The following is a 19,225-nucleotide window of genomic DNA, read 5'->3' as shown; positions in this document are numbered from 1 at the left end:
CTCCACACCTCCCAGTCTCAGGCCGTTACAAGGTTGTGTAAATGTAGACAAATATAATGACCAGGAGATTGAGGATTGTTCCACTGATCCCGAGCATGGCCAGAATCCTCTCCTCCTTGTCTTCATCCTCAGGCTCTGGAAGGCAAACAATCCTCGTCTCCTCGATGTGTTCGACGATCACCATCTTTACGAGATTCTTAAAATCGAGGCCTTCCCGATCTAGAAGGGGGGAGCAACACGGTAAGAAGCTCAGCAAATCAGATCCGGGCCCCGTCGTCCAATGGAGAACGGGGTTGAGAAACACATCAACCATGACCAAACAGCGGAGCAGACTTGATGGGCCGAGCGGCCTGATTCTGCTCCGAGATCCTACAACCCTTGTTCTCTCATCTCCCCGTGCCCCTACAAGGTCGGAGGGGAAGGGGTGGTGCAGCTCATCCTGAGAACCAGCCAAATCCAAAGATGTGCAGGTTGGGTGAATGGGCCGTGCTAGATTGCCCATAGTCAGGGGTGAATGTAGGGTAAGGGGAATGGGTCTGGGTGGGTTACTCTTCGGAGGGTCGGTGTGCACTAGTTGGGCTGAAGGGCCTGTTTCCACAATGTAGGGAATCTAATCTAATCTACCCACTAGGATCTCTGGCCACACTCCTGACCCCACCCATCTAATTGGCTGGCAGCAGGCTATGCGGCATTGAAAGGCATCGCCCAACTTTCTCCCTCATCTGAAACGTCCACCGATAGGGGAAGGAGGTTGGCGGGGGGCGCGTGTTGTGGGGGGGATGGTCATGGGGGTTGGTGCAGGGGGGTGTCTGATTGTCTTTAACCTTCACTTCCCCAAGACCGCCCCTTCCCTTCCAAAATATTGACCGACGCGGGGGCCTTGCTAGGCTGACCCCTCACCCCTGTGAGCTAAGAGGGGGTGTGGGAGGTAAACCCCAAAACCAGAATTTCCACTGGTTTGGTTCATTAACTCAAAATGTGTGTTGGGGGGGGTGGGGGTACTGTACAGGCAGGTTGTGGGTTCAATATATTCCATATTGTTGGGGAGGGTGCAGAAACGGGCAAGGAGGTGATGGAGGGAGTGTGGAGAGAGGGAGCAAGAGGGAAAAGTCACGGGCAAGTGAGGGAGGGGAGAGGGAAGGGTAGGGTAGAGAGTGGGAGGAGGCAGCAGCTGGGCGGGGGCAAAGGTGAAGGGTCAAGGGGTTTTGGAGAGGGTGATGGAGAGGGAGGACAGGGGAGGAAGGGGAGGGAGGGGATGGGAAGGGGATGAGGATGATGGGGGACACAGAGGGGAGGGAGGGGGTGAAGGGATGAGGAGGGAGGGAATGGGGAGGGGGATGAGGTGGAGGGATGGGGTAAAGGGAAGAGGAGGGAGGGGATGGGGTGGGGATGAAATGAATGGGGGGACGAAGAGGAGGGGGACACAAAGGAGGGAGGGGCTGAATGAATGAGGTGGAGGGAAGGGGGATGAGGATGAAGGGGACATAGAGGGGAGGGAGTGGGAGAAGGGAAGAGGAGTGGGAGGGAGAGGGGGGCTATAGATGGAGACAAATGGGGGGGAGGGGGCGGGGGTCAAAGTGGAGGGAGTGGGGTGAGGGTGAGAGAGATGCAGGGGAAGGGGGGGAAGAGAATGGAGGGAAGAGGAAGGATGGGGTGGGAGGTGGAGATGGAGAAGGAGAGGGAGTAGGTGGGAGAGGGAAGAGAGGAGGGTGAGGTAGGTAAAAGGGTAGAGGGTGTGGTGAAGAGGCTAGAGGGGGAGGGACAGAGCTGAGGGAGGAGGTGGAGGGGAGATGTGTAGTGGGGTGGGGGGAGGAATGGGGGAGGTGTCTGGTGGAGGCTGGGCCGAAGAGGAGGGGGCAGTGGACTCGGTAATCCGGGATTCTCACTCGCATTGCAGCCCCCACCTCCCCTCCCCGGTGCTGAAGGGAGTGAGACTGTGATGCCCCTGCAGTGGATCAGCCCAACATTTCGTGCACTGGGCGAACGGACACTGGGGCCGGGGAGGAGATGGAGGTGCGTTCCTGAGGCCCCCCCCCGCTACCTCCCCAACCTGGAAACGTTGGGTAACAGGAACTGTCTACATCTGGAGCTGCATTTGACTGGCGCCCTGTTTAATTAGAGACCACTCCCCCCCAGCACCCCCAGCCTCCCCCACATAAACAGGAAACACAGATACAACCTGGGGTGGTCACATCATGGAAATCCCTTCAGCACAGAACTAGAACAGGTTTCGAGCCTCCCCCCCTCCCTCAGACCATGTTTAATTCAGCTTGTTAATTCCACACGCACACACACACCGGGAAGAGGGAGAGCAAGATCCCAGCAAATCAGGGGGGGGGGTAAACTGACAGCAACGTGCTTATATTTTCCCCTCAAAGAAAATGCCAGTGCAGCACAGAGACGGGGAGATGCAGAGGCGAGGGAATTACTTGCACCGGGACAACAACTTTCGCATTCTCCCCCAGCCACAATACTGCAACAGAAGCATTAATGTCCTACCGCATAGGAGGGTGTTCAGAATGAACTAGCCCCTGCAATCATCAGACTGCAATATCTGCAGCTCCATTTTGCACTGGCCCACGGTAACAGGTGGGAAAAAATATATAACATTCACTTTAAAAATAAGGAGGTTTTCTGAGGGTGTGTGTGTGTGTGTGTGAGGGAGGGAGGGGGGGGGGGGTGTCACTTACCAGACTACACAGTGTGGGTCACAACATCATCTCCTGCTTCGAGATTCAAATGTGATCCGTTCCTCAAATTACAGAAAATCCAGCCCCCCCCCCCCCCCCACCAGAAAGAATCAGATCACTCTGCTCCTTACCCTCTCCCCACCTCCCCCATCCTTGGCCAAGTCCTGTCCAAAGGTACATTAAACACACAGTCAAATGATTACAATCTCTGCTGCAGTGAAAGAGGTTTTTTGATGTAACTTCAGCTCCAGGAATAATCGTGCGTAAATCTCTTTACACACACACAAACACACACACAAATAAATCTCACCCTCTTCCAGTTCAGCCTCCCATTTGTCTCCCTGTTGGTATAAGGATCTTTCCCAGTTGTGATCAGAATCTCTCTGGCGATGCTGTTGTGTGTATGCTTCTGTCTCCCTCTCTCGTTAAAATCCAGCAGTGCTCCGTGCCCATCTTCCCAATAATAAATCAGGTGTATTGCACTTGGCAAGGGCTCCCTCCATACAATCAGAATCAGAATGTAGCTGCAGTTACACACACATGCATGTACACAGTCACACAAACACTCACACCCTCTCTAAAACACACATAATATTCACACACACACACACGTACACAGTCACACAAACACTCACACCCTCTCTCAAACACACATAATATTCACACACACACACACGTACACAGTCACACAAACACTCACACCCTCTCTAAAACACACATAATATTCACACACACACACACGTACACAGTCACACAAACACTCACACCCTCTCTAAAACACACATAATATTCACACACACACACACGTACACAGTCACACAAACACTCACACCCTCTCTCAAACACACATAATATTCACACACACACACACAGGCATGTACACAGTCACACAAACACTCACACCCTCTCTCAAACACACATAATATTCACACACACACACACGTACACAGTCACACAAACACTCACACCCTCTCTCAAACACACATAATATTCACACACACACACACAGGCATGTACACAGTCACACAAACACTCACACCCTCTCTCAAACACACATAATATTCACACACACACACGTACACAGTCACACAAACACTCACACCCTCTCTCAAACACACATAATATTCACACACACACACACGTACACAGTCACACAAACACTCACACCTTCTCTCAAACACACATAATATTCACACACACACACACAGGCATGTACACAGTCACACAAACACTCACACCCTCTCTCAAACACACATAATATTCACACACACACACACAGGCATGTACACAGTCACACAAACACTCACACCCTCTCTCAAACACACATAATATTCACACACACACACTCAGGCATGTACACAGTCACACAAACACTCACACCCTCTCTCAAACACACATAATATTCACACACACACACACGTACACAGTCACACAAACACTCACACCCTCTCTCAAACACACATAATATTCACACACACACACACTGGCATGTACACAGTCACACAAACACTCACACCCTCTCTAAAACACACATAATATTCACACACACACACACACACAGAGGCATGTACACAGTCACACAAACACTCACACCCTCTCTAAAACACACATAATATTCACACACACACACACACACAGAGGCATGTACACAGTCACACAAACACTCACACCCTCTCTCAAACACACATAATATTCACACACACACACACAGGCATGTACACAGTCACTCAAACACTCACACCCTCTCTCAAACACACATAATATTCACACACACACGCTTGCATGTACACAATCACACAAACACTCACAGCCTCTCTCAAACACACATAATATTCACACAAACACACACAATTGCATGTACACAGGCACACAAAAACTCACGCCCTCTCTCAAACACACATAATATTCACACACACACGCACACTGGCATGCACACAGTCACACAAACACTCAGACCCTCTCTCAAACACACATAATATTCACACACACACACACTGGCATGTACACAGTCACACAACCACTCACATTCACACTCTCTCAAACACACATAATATTCACACACACACAACTGCATGTACACAGTCACACAAACACTCACACCCTTTCTCAAACAGACACTGACAATACTCACACACACACACAACTACATTCAGGCACACAAACACATACAAACCCACTTACAGACTCACAAAATGTACATTCAAACACTTATGCATATTCTCTCTCATTCACACATAGACACACACACACACTCACACACATGCAATCACACACACAGGCTATGCAAAGACTCACAATATACACATTGAACACTCACTCACATTCACACAAACGTGCACAGTCATTCAGATACACACATTAAGGTCAAAGTACACACAACAAACATTCAAACACGCTTACATTCAGACACACACATGCACGCTCATATTCAGATACTCAGATAAATACACACACAAACACAGACCCATTCAAAGACTTACAAAGTACACTCTCAGACACACTCTCTTACACACACATTCAGATTGAAACACAAATATTTAGACACACATTCAGATTGAGATACTCACACACACACATTCAGTCAAATGCACACATAATGAGACTTTTTTATGCACAGTCTTACACACAGACGTGCATTCACAGCTGTACACACACACACACACACACCACATTGCAATTCAAGCTGAAGATAAGACTTGACACATCTGATCCCAGAGTGATACCTGTTTGCTCTACACCCACACCAGCTCCCAGCCCTGCCGAGTTTTCACCATCCCCCCAGACCTCCCCCTCACTGAGGACGAACGATCAGTCCTCAGCAAAGGACTCACCTTCGTCCCCGTCCGTCCACGCATCAATGAATTTAATACACGCCGTGACATCGAACAATTCTTCCGTCGCCTCCGCCTCCGAGCTTACTTTCACAATCAGGACTCCCGCCCACCTTCTGAGGACCCCTTCGCCCACCTCCAACACACTGCATCCACCTGGACACCCCGCGCTGGCCTATTACCTGCCCTCGACCTCTTCATTTCCAACTGCCGCCGGGACATTAACCGCCTCAACCTGTCGACCCCCCTCCCCCACTCCAACCTCTCACCCTCACAACGCGCAGCCCTCCAATCCCTCTGCTCCAATCCTGACCTCACCATCAAGCCAGCGGACAAAGGGGGCGCAGTGGTAGTCTGGCGCACTGACCTCTACACCGCTGAAGCCAAACGCCAACTCGAGGACACCTCTTCCTACCGCCCCCTTGACCATGACCCCACCCCCCATCACCAAACCATCATCTCCCAGACCATACAGAACCTCATCACCTCAGGAGATCTCCCACCCACAGCTTCCAACCTCATAGTCCGGGAACCCCGCACTGCCCGGTTCTACCTCCTTCCCAAGATCCACAAGCCTGACCACCCTGGCCGACCCATTGTCTCAGCATGCTCCTGCCCCACTGAACTCATCTCTACCTACCTCGACACTGTCCTATCCCCCCTAGTCCAGGAACTCCCCACATACATTCGAGACACCACCCACGCCCTCCACCTCCTCCAAGACTTCCGTTTCCCCGGCCCCCAACACCTCATCTTCACCATGGATATCCAATCCCTCTACACCTCCATCCGCCATGACCAGGGCCTCCAAGCCCTCCGTTTTTTCCTCTCCAGACGTTCCCAACAGTACCCCTCCACCGACACTCTCATTCGTTTGGCCGAACTGGTCCTCACCCTTAACAATTTCTCCTTTGAATCCTCCCACTTCCTCCAGACCAAAGGGGTAGCCATGGGCACACGTATGGGCCCCAGCTATGCCTGTCTCTTTGTTGGCTACGTAGAGCAGTTGATCTTCCGTAATTACACCGGCACCACTCCCCACCTCTTCCTCCGCTACATTGATGACTGCATTGGCGCCACCTCGTGCTCCCGCGAGGAGGTTGAGCAATTCATCAACTTCACCAACACATTCCACCCTGACCTTAAATTTACCTGGACCATCTCTGACACCTCCCTCCCCTTCCTGGACCTCTCCATCTCCATCAGTGATGACCGACTTGACACTGACATCTTCTACAAACCCACCGACTCCCACAGCTACCTGGATTACACCTCTTCCCACCCTACCTCTTGCAAAAATGCCATCCCGTATTCCCAATTCCTCCGCCTCCGCCGTATCTGCTCCCAGGAGGAGCGGTTCCACCATAGAACACACCAGATGGCCTCCTTCTTTAGAGACCGCAATTTCCCTTCCCACGTGGTTAAAGATGCCCTCCAACGCATCTCATCCACATCCCGCACCTCCGCCCTCAGACCCAACCCCTCCAACCGCAACAAGGACAGAACGCCCCTGGTGCTCACCTTCCACCCTACCAACCTTCGCATAAACCAAATCATCCGCCGACATTTCCGCCACCTCCAAACAGACCCCACCACCAGGGATATATTTCCCTCCCCACCCCTCTCCGCCTTCCGCAAAGACCGTTCCCTCCGTGACTACCTGGTCAGGTCCACGCCCCCCTACGACCCACCCTCCCATCCTGGCACTTTCCCCTGCCACCGCAGGAACTGTAAAACCTGCGCCCACACCTCCTCCCTCACCTCCATCCAAGGCCCCAAAGGAGCTTTCCACATCCATCAAAGTTTTACCTGCACATCCACTAATATCATCTATTGTATCCGTTGCTCCCGATGCGGTCTCCTCTACATTGGGGAGACTGGACGCCTCATGGCAGAGCGCTTTAGGGAACATCTCCGAGACACCCGCACCAATCAACCACATCGCCCAGTGGCTCAACATTTCAACTCCCCCTCCCACTCTGCCGAGGATATGGAGGTGCTGGGCCTCCTCCACCGCCGCTCCCTCACCACCAGACGCCTGGAGGAAGAACGCCTCATCTTCCGCCTCGGAACACTTCAACCCCAGGGCATCAATGTGGATTTTAACAGTTTCCTCATTTCCCCTTCCCCCACCTCATCCTAGCTTCTAACCTCCAGAAACTCGATCCCCTGACCTGTCCGGACTTGTCCGACCTGCCCAGCTCCTTTTCCACCTATCCACTCCACCCCCTCCTCCCTGACCTATCACCTTCATCTCCTTCCCCACTGACCTATTGTACTCTATGCCACTCTCTCCCACCCCCACCCTCCTCTAGCTTATCTCTCCACGCTTCAGGCTCTCTGCCTTTATTCCTGATGAAGGGCTTTTGCCCGAAACGTCGATTTTGCCTGTCCTCGGATGCTGTCTGAATTGCTGTGCTCTTCCAGCACCACTGATCCAGAATCTGGTTTCCAGCATCTGCAGTCATTGTTTTTACCACCTTGATAGACCATAAGTTTAATTTTTTTCTTTCAGAATCTGAACATGAAGATCAGTTACTGCACAAATTCATAAGAGGCTGCCGATGTACCTTTAACAAAATAACAAAAAAAATTGTTTTACAAAAGAAAAAAAAAACTATGTTATGCATGAACTAGTTAAAATGGTCAAATTACAAATATGTCAATGGCTACTTCTGAGACCCTTAAACAGGCTGCTAACTCAGTTCACTTACTTCATAACATGGGTTCCCTAAACTTATTTCCTCAACAGAGTTGTGGGAGGTCTTCCCAATGACTGCCAGTTCCTGAAGTCTTTCTCTGAGACATCTAATACACTGGGACTTCATTCCAGCCCAGACTGCCTGGACTCAGTAAATAAAGGCACCTCTGCTGAAAGATGCACAAGGTATTCGTTTTTGAGCACAGGCAGTAGGATGCCAAAGTAAGAAAGAAGATTGGAGCCAAAAAGTGATAGATTGTCAGAGAATCATAGACATTGAGATTACACAGACAACAAGCACTTAGAGTTATACAGCCATGGAGTTGGACAGCATGGAAACAGACCCTTCCTGATGAAGGGCTTATGCCCGAAATGTCGATTCTCCTATTCCTTGGATGCAGCCTGATCTGCTGTGCTTTTCCTGCACCACACGTTTTGAAACAGACCCTTTGGTCCAGCTTATCCACACCGGCCAGATATCCTAACCTAATCTAGTCCCATTTGCAGCACTTGGCCCAAATCCCTCTAAACCCTTCCTAATCATATACCCATCCAGATGCCTTTTAAATGTTGTAATTGTACCAGCCTCCACCACTTCCTCTGGCAACTCATTCCATACACGTACCACCCTCTGTGTGAAAAGTTTCCCCTTAGGTCCCTTTTAAATTTTTCCCCTCTCACCCTCAACCTATGACCTCTAGTTTTGGACTCCCCTAACCTGGGGAAAAAACATTGACTATTGACCTAATCCATGCCCCTCATGATTTTATAAACCTCAGCCTCTGATGCTCCAGGGAAAACAGCCCCAGCCTATTCAGCCTCTCCCTGTAGCTCAAACCCTCCAACCCTGGCAACATCCTTGTAAATCTTTTCTGAACTCTTTCAAGTTTCACAACATCTTTCCGATAGGAAGGAGGCAAGAATTGCACACAATATTCCAAAATTAGCCTAACCAATGTCTTGTACAGCCGCAACATGACCTCTCAACTCCTGTACTCAATACTCTGACCAATAAAGGAAAGCATACCAAATGCCTTCTTCATTATCCTATCTACCTGCGACTCCACTTTCAAGGAGCTATGAACCTGCACTCCAAGGTCTCTTTGTTCAGCAACACTCCCTAGGACCTTACCATTAAGTCCTGCCCTGATTTGCCTTTCCAAAATGCACATGAAGACCATAAGACATAGAAGCAGAAATTGGGCCATTCAGCCCATTGAGTCTGCTCCGCCATTCAATCATGGCTGATACGTTTCTCAACCCCATTTTCCCACTTTCTCCCGGTAACCCTCGATCCCCTTGACAATCAAGAACCTATCGATCTCAGTCTTAAATATCCCCAATGACCCGGCCTCCACATCCTCCTGTGACAGTGAATTCCACACATTCCCCACTCTCTGGCTGAAGACGTTTCTCCTTATCTCCGTTCTAAAGGGTCTTCCCTTCACTCTAAGGCTGTGTCCTTGGGTCCGAGTCTCTCCTACCAACAGAAACATCTTCCCAACATCTACTCTGTCCAGGCCATTCCGTATTCTGTATGTTTCAATCAGACCCCTACCCCCATCCTTCTAAACTCCGTCGAGTATAGACCCAGAGTCCTCAAACGTTCTTCATATGTTAAGCTTCTCATTCCTGGGACCATTCTTGTGCACCTCCTCTGAACATGCTCCAGGGCCAGTACATCCTCCCTGAGATATGGGGCCCAAACTGCGCACAATACTCCAAATGTGGTCTGACCAGAGTCTTATAGAGCCTCAGAGGTACATCCCTGCTTTTATATTCAAGTCCTCTAAAGGTAAACACCATCATTGCATTTGGCTTCCTAACTACTGACTCAACCTGCAAGTTTACCTTGAGACACTCCAGACTAGAACTCCCAAGTCTCTTTGCACTTCAGACTTCTGAATTTTCTCACCATTTAGAAAATAGTCCATGCCTCTATTCTTCCTACCAAAGTGCATGACCTCATACTTTCCCACGTTGTACTCCATCTGCCACTTCTTTGCCCAATCTCCTAATCTGTCCAAATCCTCCCAGTTTCCTCAATGCTACCTCTCCCTTGACCTATCTTTGTATCATCTGCAAACTGAGCCAGAATGCCCCCAGTTCCTTCATCTGGATCGTTAATGTATAAAGTGAAAAGTTATGGTCCCAACACAGCCTTGCGGAACACCACTTGCCACCAGCTGCCATCCTGAGAAGGACCCTCTGCTTTCTGCCAAACAGCCAAGCTTCTCTCCATGCGAGCACCTTTTGCCTCTGACACCATGGGCCCTGACCTTACCCAGCAGCCTCCTGTGTGGCACCTTGTCAAAGACCTTCTTGAAGTCCAGGTAGATAACATCCATTGGCTCTCCTTGGTCTAACCTCCTTGTTACTTCCTCAAAGAATTCTAACAGATTTGTCAGGCATGACCTCCCTTGATGAAACCATACTGACGTTGCCCTATTTTACCACACACTTCCAAGTATTCAGAAATCTCATCCTTCACGATGGATTCCAGGATCTGATCCATGACTGAGGTTAGGCTAACTGGTCTGTGATTTTCCATCTTTTCTCTCACTCCCTTTTTAAATAGGGGCATCACGTTAGCAATTTCCAGTCCACTGGGACCCTCCCTGATTTGAGCGATTCCTAAAAGGTCACCACTAACGCTTCTGCTATCTCTTCAGCTATCTCCCTTAGAACTCTGGGGTGTAGTCCATCTGGTCCAGGTGATTTACCCACCTTTAGGCCAGTCAGATTTTCTAGCACCTTCTCCTTAGTGATGGCCACCATACTCAGCTCTGCCCCCTCACTCTCTTAAATTTTTGGATATTACTCGTGTCTTCCACCGTGAAGATGACACAAAGTAATTATACAGTTCCTCAGCCATTTTCTTGTTCCCCACTACTATATTTCCAGTGTCATTTTCGAGCAGCCTAATGTTCACTTTTGCCTCTCTTCTGCCCCCTATATATCTGAAGAAACTCTTACAGCCTTCCTTTATATTACTAGCTAGTTTACCGTCATATTTAATCTTCTCCTTCCTTATTTCCTTTAGAACATAGAGCAATACAGCACAGAACAGGCCCTTCAGCCCTCAAAGTTGCACTGACCTGTGAACTAATCTAAATCCATCCCTCTACACTATCCCATCATCATCCATATGCTTAGAGTCATAGAGCTGTACAGCATGGAAACAGACCCTTCGATCCAACCCGTCCATGCCGACCAGATATCCCAACCCAATCTAGTCCCACCTGCCAGCACCCGGCCCATATCCCTCCAAACCCTTCCTATTCATATACCCATCCAAATGCCTTTTAAATATTGCAATTGTACCAGCCTCCACCACATCCTCTGGCAGCTCATTCCATACACGTACCACCCTCTGTGTGAAAAAGTTGCTCCTTAGATCTCTTTTATATCTTTCCCCTCTCACCCTAAACCTATGCCCTCTAGTTCTGGACTCTCCGACCCCATGGAAAAGACTTTGCCAATTTATTCTAGCCATGCCCCTCATAATTTTGTAAACCTCTATAAGGTCTCCCCTCAGCCTCCGACGCTCCAGGGAAAACAGCCCCAGCCTGTTCAACCTCTCCCTGTAGCTCAAATCCTCCAACCCTGGCAACATCCTTGTAAATCTTTTCTGAACCTTTTCAAGTTTCACAACATCTTTCCGATAGGAAGGAGACCAGAATTGCACGCAATATTCCAACAGTGGCCTAACCAATGTCCTGTACAGCCGCAACATGACCTCCCAACTCCTGTACTCAATACTCTGACCAATAAAGGAAAGCATACCAAACGCCACCTTCACTATCCTATCTACCTGCGACTCCACTTTCAAGGAGCTATGAACCTGCATTCCAAGGTCTCTTTGTTCAGCAACACTCCCTAGGACCTTACCATTACGTGTATAAGTCCTGCTAAGATTTGCTTTCCCAAAATGCAGCACCTCGCATTTATCTGAATTAAATTCCATCTGCCACTTCTCAGCCATTGGCCCACCTGGTCCAGATCCTGTTGTAATCGGAGGTAACCCTCTTCACTGTCCACTACACCTCCAATTTTGGTGTCATCTACAAACTTACTAACTGTGCCTCTTATGCTCGCATCCAAATCATTTATGTAACTGACAAAAAGTAGAGGGCCCAGCACCGATCCTTGTGGCACTCCACTGGTCACAGGCCTCCAGTCTGAAAAACAACCCTCCACCACCAACCTCTGTCTTCTACTTTTGAGCCAGTTCTGTATCCAAATGGCTAGTTCTCCCCGTATTCCATGAGATCTAACCTTGCTAATCAGTCTCCCATGGGGAACCTTGTCAAACGCCATACTGAAGTCCATATAGATCACATCTACTGCTCTTCCCTCATCAATCCTCTTTGTTACTTCTTCAAAAAACTCAGTCAACTTTGTGAGACATGATTTCCCATGCACAAAGCCATGTTGACTATCCCTAATCAGTCCTTGCCTTTCCAAATACACGTACATCCTGTCCCTCAGGATTCCCTCCAACAACTTGCCCACCACCGAGGTCAGGCTCACCAGTCTATAGTTCCCTGGCTTGTCTTTATCGCCCTTCTTAAACAGTGGCACCACGTTTGCCAACCTCCAGTCTTCCGGCACCTCACCTGTGACTATCGATGATACAAATATCTCAGCAAGAGGCCCAGCAATCACTTCTCCAGCTTCTCACAGAGTTCTCAGGTACACCTGATCAGGTCCTGGGGATTTATCCACTTTTCAAGACATCCTCCTCTGTAATAAGGACATTTTGCAGTCCAGCCCTACAGTCTATACCTTCCATATCCTTTTCCACAGTAAATATTGATGCTAAATATTCATTTAGTATCTCCCCCATTTTCTGTGGCTCCACACAAAGGCCACCTTGATGATCTTTGAGGGGGCCCTATTCTCTCCCTAGTTACCCTTTTGTCCTTAACATATTTGTAAAAACCCTTTGGATTCTCCTTAATTCTATTTGCCAAAGCTATCTCATGTCCCCCTTTTGCTCTCCTGATTTCCCTCTTAAGTATACTCCTACTTCCTTTATACTCTTCTAAGGATTCACTCGATCTATCCTGTCTATACCTGACATATGCTTCCTTCTTTTTCTTAACCAAATTCTCAATTTCTTTAGTCATCCAGCATTCCCTGTACCTACCAGCCTTCCCTTTCACCCTGACAGGAATATACTTTCTCTGGATTCTCGTTATCTCATTTCTGAAGGCTTCCCATTTTCCAGCCGTCCCTTTACCTGCGAACATCTGCCTCCAATCAGCTTTCAAAAGTTCTTGCCTAATACCGTCAAAGTTGGTCTTTCTCCAATTTAGAATTTCAACTTTCAGATCTGGTCTATCCTTTTCCATCACTATTTTAAATCTAATAGAATTATGGTCGCTGGCCCCAAAGTGCTCCCCCACTGACACCTCAGTCACCTGCCCTGCCTTATTTCCCAAGAGTAGGTCAAGCTTTGCACCTTCTCTAGTAGGTACATCCACATACTGAATCAGAAAATTGTCTTGTCCACACTTAAGAAATTCCTCTCCATCTAAACCTTTAACACTATGGCAGTCCCAGTCGATGTTTGGAAAGTTAAAATCCCCTACCATAACTACCATATTATTCTTACAGATAACTGAGATCTCCTTACAAGTTTGTTTCTCAATTTCCCTCTGACTATTGGGGGGTCTATAATACAATCCCAATAAGGTGATCATCCCTTTCTTATTTCTCAGTTCCATCCAAATAACTTCCCTGGATGTATTTCTGGGAATATGCTCCCTCAGCACAGCTGTAATGCTATTCCTTATCAAAAAAACCACTCTCCCTCCTCTCTTGCCTCCCTTTCTATCCTTCCTATAGCATTTGTATCCTGGAACATTCAGCTGCCAGTCCTGCCCATCCTTGAGCCTGTTTCTGTAATTGCTATGATATCCCAGTCCCATGTTCCTAACCATGCCCTGAGTTCATCTGCCTTCCCTGTTAGGCCCCTTGCATTGAAATAAATGCAGTTTAATTTATTAGTCCTACCTTGTCCCTGCCTGCCCTGACTGTTTGACTCACTTCTGTTCTCAGCTGTACCTGTCTCAGATCGATCTCTTTCCTCACTATCTCCCTGGGTCTCACCCCCCCCCACCTTACTAGTTTAAATCCTCCCAAGCAGTTCTAGCAAATTGCCCTGACAGTATATTAGTCCCCTTCCAATTGAGGTGCAATCTGTCCTTCTTGTACAGGTCACTTCTACCCCAAGAGATTCCAATGATCCAAAAATGTGAATCCTTCTCCCATACACCAGCTCCTCAGCCATGCATTCATCTGCTCTGTCCTCCTATTCCTGCCCTCACTAGCTCATAGCACTGGGAGTAATCCAGATATTACTACCCTTGAGGACCTCCTTTTTAAATTTCTGCCTAACTCTCTGTAATCTCCCTTCAGAGTCTCAACCTTTTCCCTTCCTATATCATTGGTTCCAATGTGGACAATGACCTCTTGCTGGCCCCTCTCCCCCGTGAGAACATTCTGCACCCTCTCTGAGACATCCTTGATCCTGGCACCAGGGAAACAACACACCATTCTGCTTTTTCTCTGCTGGCCACAGAAACGTCTGTCTGTACCTCAGACTACAGAATCCCCTAACACAATTGATCTCTTGGAAGCCGACATACCCCTCGTTGCATTAGAGCCAGTCTCAATACCAGAAACTTGGCTGTTCGTGCTACGTTCCCCTGAGAATCCATCACCCCCTACATTTTCCAAAACAGCATACCTGTTTGAAATGGGTATATCCACAAAAGACTCCTGCCCTAGGTGCTGACCTCTCTCACCCCCTTCCTGGAGTTAACCCATCTATGTGACTGTATCTGAGACTTTCCCCCCTTCCTATAACTGCCATCCATCACATACTGTTGCTGTTGTAAATTCCTCATTGCTTCTATCTGTCTCTCCAACCGATCCACTCGATCTGATAAGATTTGCATCCAACAGCATTTATGGCAGATATAATCCACAGTAACCCTTAAACTCTCTTTAAACTCCCACATCTGACAAGAAGTACATATCACTGCAAAGGCCATTTTTGCTCCTTCACAATTTACAGACCCAGAAAATAACACCATCTTATTCCTCTACAAACACTGCCCCAGGTTAGATTAATAATTATGGCTTATATTTTAAGTTTAATCAAGAGACTTATCTCCAAGAACATATAATCAAGAAAGAATCCACTAAAGTCACTACTGCAGCCTTTTTCTTGGACAGACTTAAAACAACGATTAACTTATCTAATTCTGTGCTGTGAACCTCACCCAACAGTTCCTCCGAGATTAGTTGTGAATTTCACTGTTTGTTAATTTTCCCAGACGCACTCCGATGTCCAGCGATACACGAATTCAAACAGCAAAGGCAGTAACTGTGCAAGTTCTCTCTCTCTCTCTCTCTGTCTCCTGCACTGTCCTCACCATGTGCTTCCTTTGTCTGCTCTTCTCCTTTTTAAAACTGCTATTGTTTTGACTTTTTTTTTTCCCAAAGTTCCAAAACAATGCAACAGCATGTAAAACCGTAATTGCTGTTTTCTGGAATTCGAGGAAATCACCTCCAGCACCTAAAATACCTCAAAAAAAAAGGAGCAGCTCTTACAGCCAGAAATTTTTCCTGTCCTCCATCTTGGATTACCCAGCAACCAAAGTCTAAAGAGTAACCCACCCAGACCCGTTTCCCTCTGACTAATGCACCTAACGCTATGTCTAATTCACCTGGCTTGCCTATCTGTGGACTGTGGGAGGAAACTGGAGCACCCGAAGGAAACCCACACAGACCCAGGGAGAATGTACAAACCCCACACAGCCTGTTGCTGGAATCGAACCTGGGTCCCTGGTGCTGTGAGGCAGCAGTGCTAACCACTGGGCCACCATGCCACTCTAGCTGAGAGCTCCTTACAAGTTTGTTTCTCAATTTCCCTCTGACTATTGGGGGGGTCTATAATACAATCCCAATAAGGTGATCATCCCTTTCTTATTTCTCAGTTCCACCCAAATAACTTCCCTGCTTATCCAAGGATTGTGTAAATCTCCCTAATGTGGCTGAGTTAACTACATTGGCAGGCAGGGCATTCCACGCCCTTACCACTGTCTGAGTAAAGAACCTGCCTCTGACATTTATCTTAAATCTATCACCCTTCAATTTGTAGCTATGTCCCCTTGTACAAGCTGACATCCTCATCCTTGGAAAAAAGATTTCTACCCTATCTAATCCTCTGATCATCTTGTATGTCTCTATCAAATCCCCCCTTAGCCTTCTTCTTTCCAATGAGAACAGATCCAAATCTCTCAGCCTTTCCTCGTAAGACCTTCCCTCCAAATCAGGCAACATCCTGGTAAATCTCCTCTGCACCTTTTCCATCGCTCCCACATCCTCCCTGTAATGGGGCAACCAGAATTGTACACAATATTCCAAGTGCGGCCGCACTAGCGTTTTGTATAGCTGCAGTATGACATTACAGCTCCGGAGCTCAATCCCTCTACCAATAAAACCTAACACACCGTCTGCCTTCTTAACAGAACTATCAACCTGGGTGGCAACTTTCAGGGATCTATGTACATGGGCTCCGAGATCCCTCTGCATACCCGCACTACCAAGAATCTTTCCATTGACCCAGTATTCTGCCTTCCTGTTATCCTTCCCAAAGTGCATCACTTCACATTTAGCTGCATTGAACTCCATTTGCCATCTCTCAGCCCAATTCTGCAGTTTATCCAAGTCCCCCTGCAACCTGTAACACTCTTCCACATTGTCCACTACTCCATCAACTTTAGTGTAATCTGCAAATTTACTAACCCATCCACCTATGCCTGTGTCCAAGTCATTTATAAAAATGACAAACAGCAGTGGTCCCAAAACAGATCCTTGTGGGACACCATTAGTAACCGGATTCCAAGCTGAATATTTTCCATCAACCACCACTCGCTGCCTTCTTACAGAAAGCCAGTTTCTACTCCAAACTGCTAAAGTACCTTCAATCCCAATTTTTTGTTGCTCTCTGTAAGCTTTCCAATTGGTCTGGTTGGCCCACTGTCCTTCACTACACCTCCTCCCATCCTGCCCCCTGTAAAAACGCCATCCCATTCTCCCAATTCCTTCGACTCCGCCGCATCTGCTCCCAGGAGGACCAGTTCCAAAAACGCACATCCCAGATGGCCTCCTTCTTCAAGGACCGCAATTTCCCCCCCGACGTGGTCGACGATGCCCTCCACCGCATCTCTTCCACTTCCCGCTCCTCCGCCCTTGAACCCCGCCCCTCCAACCGCCACCAGGACAGAACCCCACTGGTCCTCACCTACCACCCCACCAATCTCCATGTACAGCGCATCATCCGCCGTCATTTCCGCTACCTCCAAACGGACCCCACCACCAAGGATATATTTCCCTCCCCTCCCCTATCAGCATTCCGTAAAGACCACTCCCTCCGTGACTCCCTCGTCAGATCCACACCCCCCACCAACCCAACCTCCACTCCCGGCACCTTCCCCTGCAACCGCAGGAGGTGCAAGACTTGCGCCCACACCTCCCCCCTCACCTCCCTCCAAGGCCCCAAAGGAAACTTCCATATCCGCCACAGATTCACCTGCACCTCCACACATATCATCTATTGCATCCTCTGCACCCGATGTGGCCTCCTCTATATTGGGGAGACAGGCCGGCTACTTGCGGAGCGTTTCAGAGAACACCTCTGGGACACCCGAACCAACCAACCCAACCACCCTGTAGCTCAACATTTCAATTCCCCCTCCCACTCCACCAAGGATATGCAGGTCTTTGGACTCCTCCATCGTCAGACCACAACAAAACGACGGTTGGAGGAAAAACGCCTCATCTTCCGGCTAGGAACCCTCCAACCACAAGGGATGAACTCGGATTTCACCAGTTTCCTCATTTCCCCTCCCCCCACCCTGTCTCAGTCAAATCCATCAAATTCAGCACCGCCTTCCTAACCTGCAATCTTCTTCCCGACCTCTCCGCCCCCACCCCAGTCTGACCTATCACCCTCACCTTGACCTCTTTCCACCTATCACATTCCCGACGCCCCTCCCCCAAGTCCCTCCTCCCTACCTTTTATCTTAGCCTGCTGGACCAACTTTCCTCATTCCTGAAGAAGGGCTAATGCCCGAAACGTCGACTCTCCTATTCCCTAGATGCTGCCTGACCTGCTGCACTTTTCCAGCAACACATTTCCACCACTGTCCTTCGCCACATTATATAGATTAGATTACTTACAGCGTGGAAACAGGGCCTTCGGCCCAACAAGTCCACACCAACCCACCGAAGCGCAACCCACCCAGACCCAATCCCCTACATTTACCCCTTCACCTAACACTACGGGCAATTTAGCATGGCCAATCCACTCTAACCAGCACATTTTTGGACTGTGGGAGGAAACCGGAGCACCCGGAGGAAACCCACACAGACACGGGGAGAATGTGCAAACTCCACACAGACAGTTGCCTGAGACGGGAATTGAACCCGGGTCTCTGGCGCTATGAGGCAGCAGTGCTTACCAACGTGCCACCCAAAAAACAAAAATAAATATGTTATATGTTTTCTCTTTTGCTTTTATGCTACCCCTGCCTTCCCTAGGCAGCCACGGTTGCCTCATCCTCACTTCACCATACTTATTTTTCCTCGGGATGAGTCTCTGCTGTCTCTCGTGAATTACTCCCAGAATCCCCTGCCACTGCTGGTCCCCCGTCTTTCCTGCCCGTCTCCTCTCCCACTCAGTTCCACCCAGCTCCTCCCTCATGCCTCTATAGTTGCCTTTATTTGTAATACCGTCACCTCTGATTCTATCTTCTCCCTCACAAATGGCAGAGTAAGTTCAATCATATTATGATCACTGTCTCCCAAGGGTTCCTTCACCTTAGGTGCCCTTATCAAGGCTGCCTCATCGCACAATATTAAATCCAGTATTGCCTGTTCCCTAGCGGGCTCCACCACAAGCTGCTCTGAAAAGTCATCTTGTA

This window comes from Chiloscyllium plagiosum, unplaced genomic scaffold (genome assembly GCF_037043375.1).
Source record: "Chiloscyllium plagiosum isolate Xiang-an unplaced genomic scaffold, Cpla_swu_hap1 HiC_scaffold_47, whole genome shotgun sequence".
Taxonomy (NCBI): domain Eukaryota; kingdom Metazoa; phylum Chordata; class Chondrichthyes; order Orectolobiformes; family Hemiscylliidae; genus Chiloscyllium; species Chiloscyllium plagiosum.
This window is presented reverse-complemented; position numbering follows the sequence as displayed.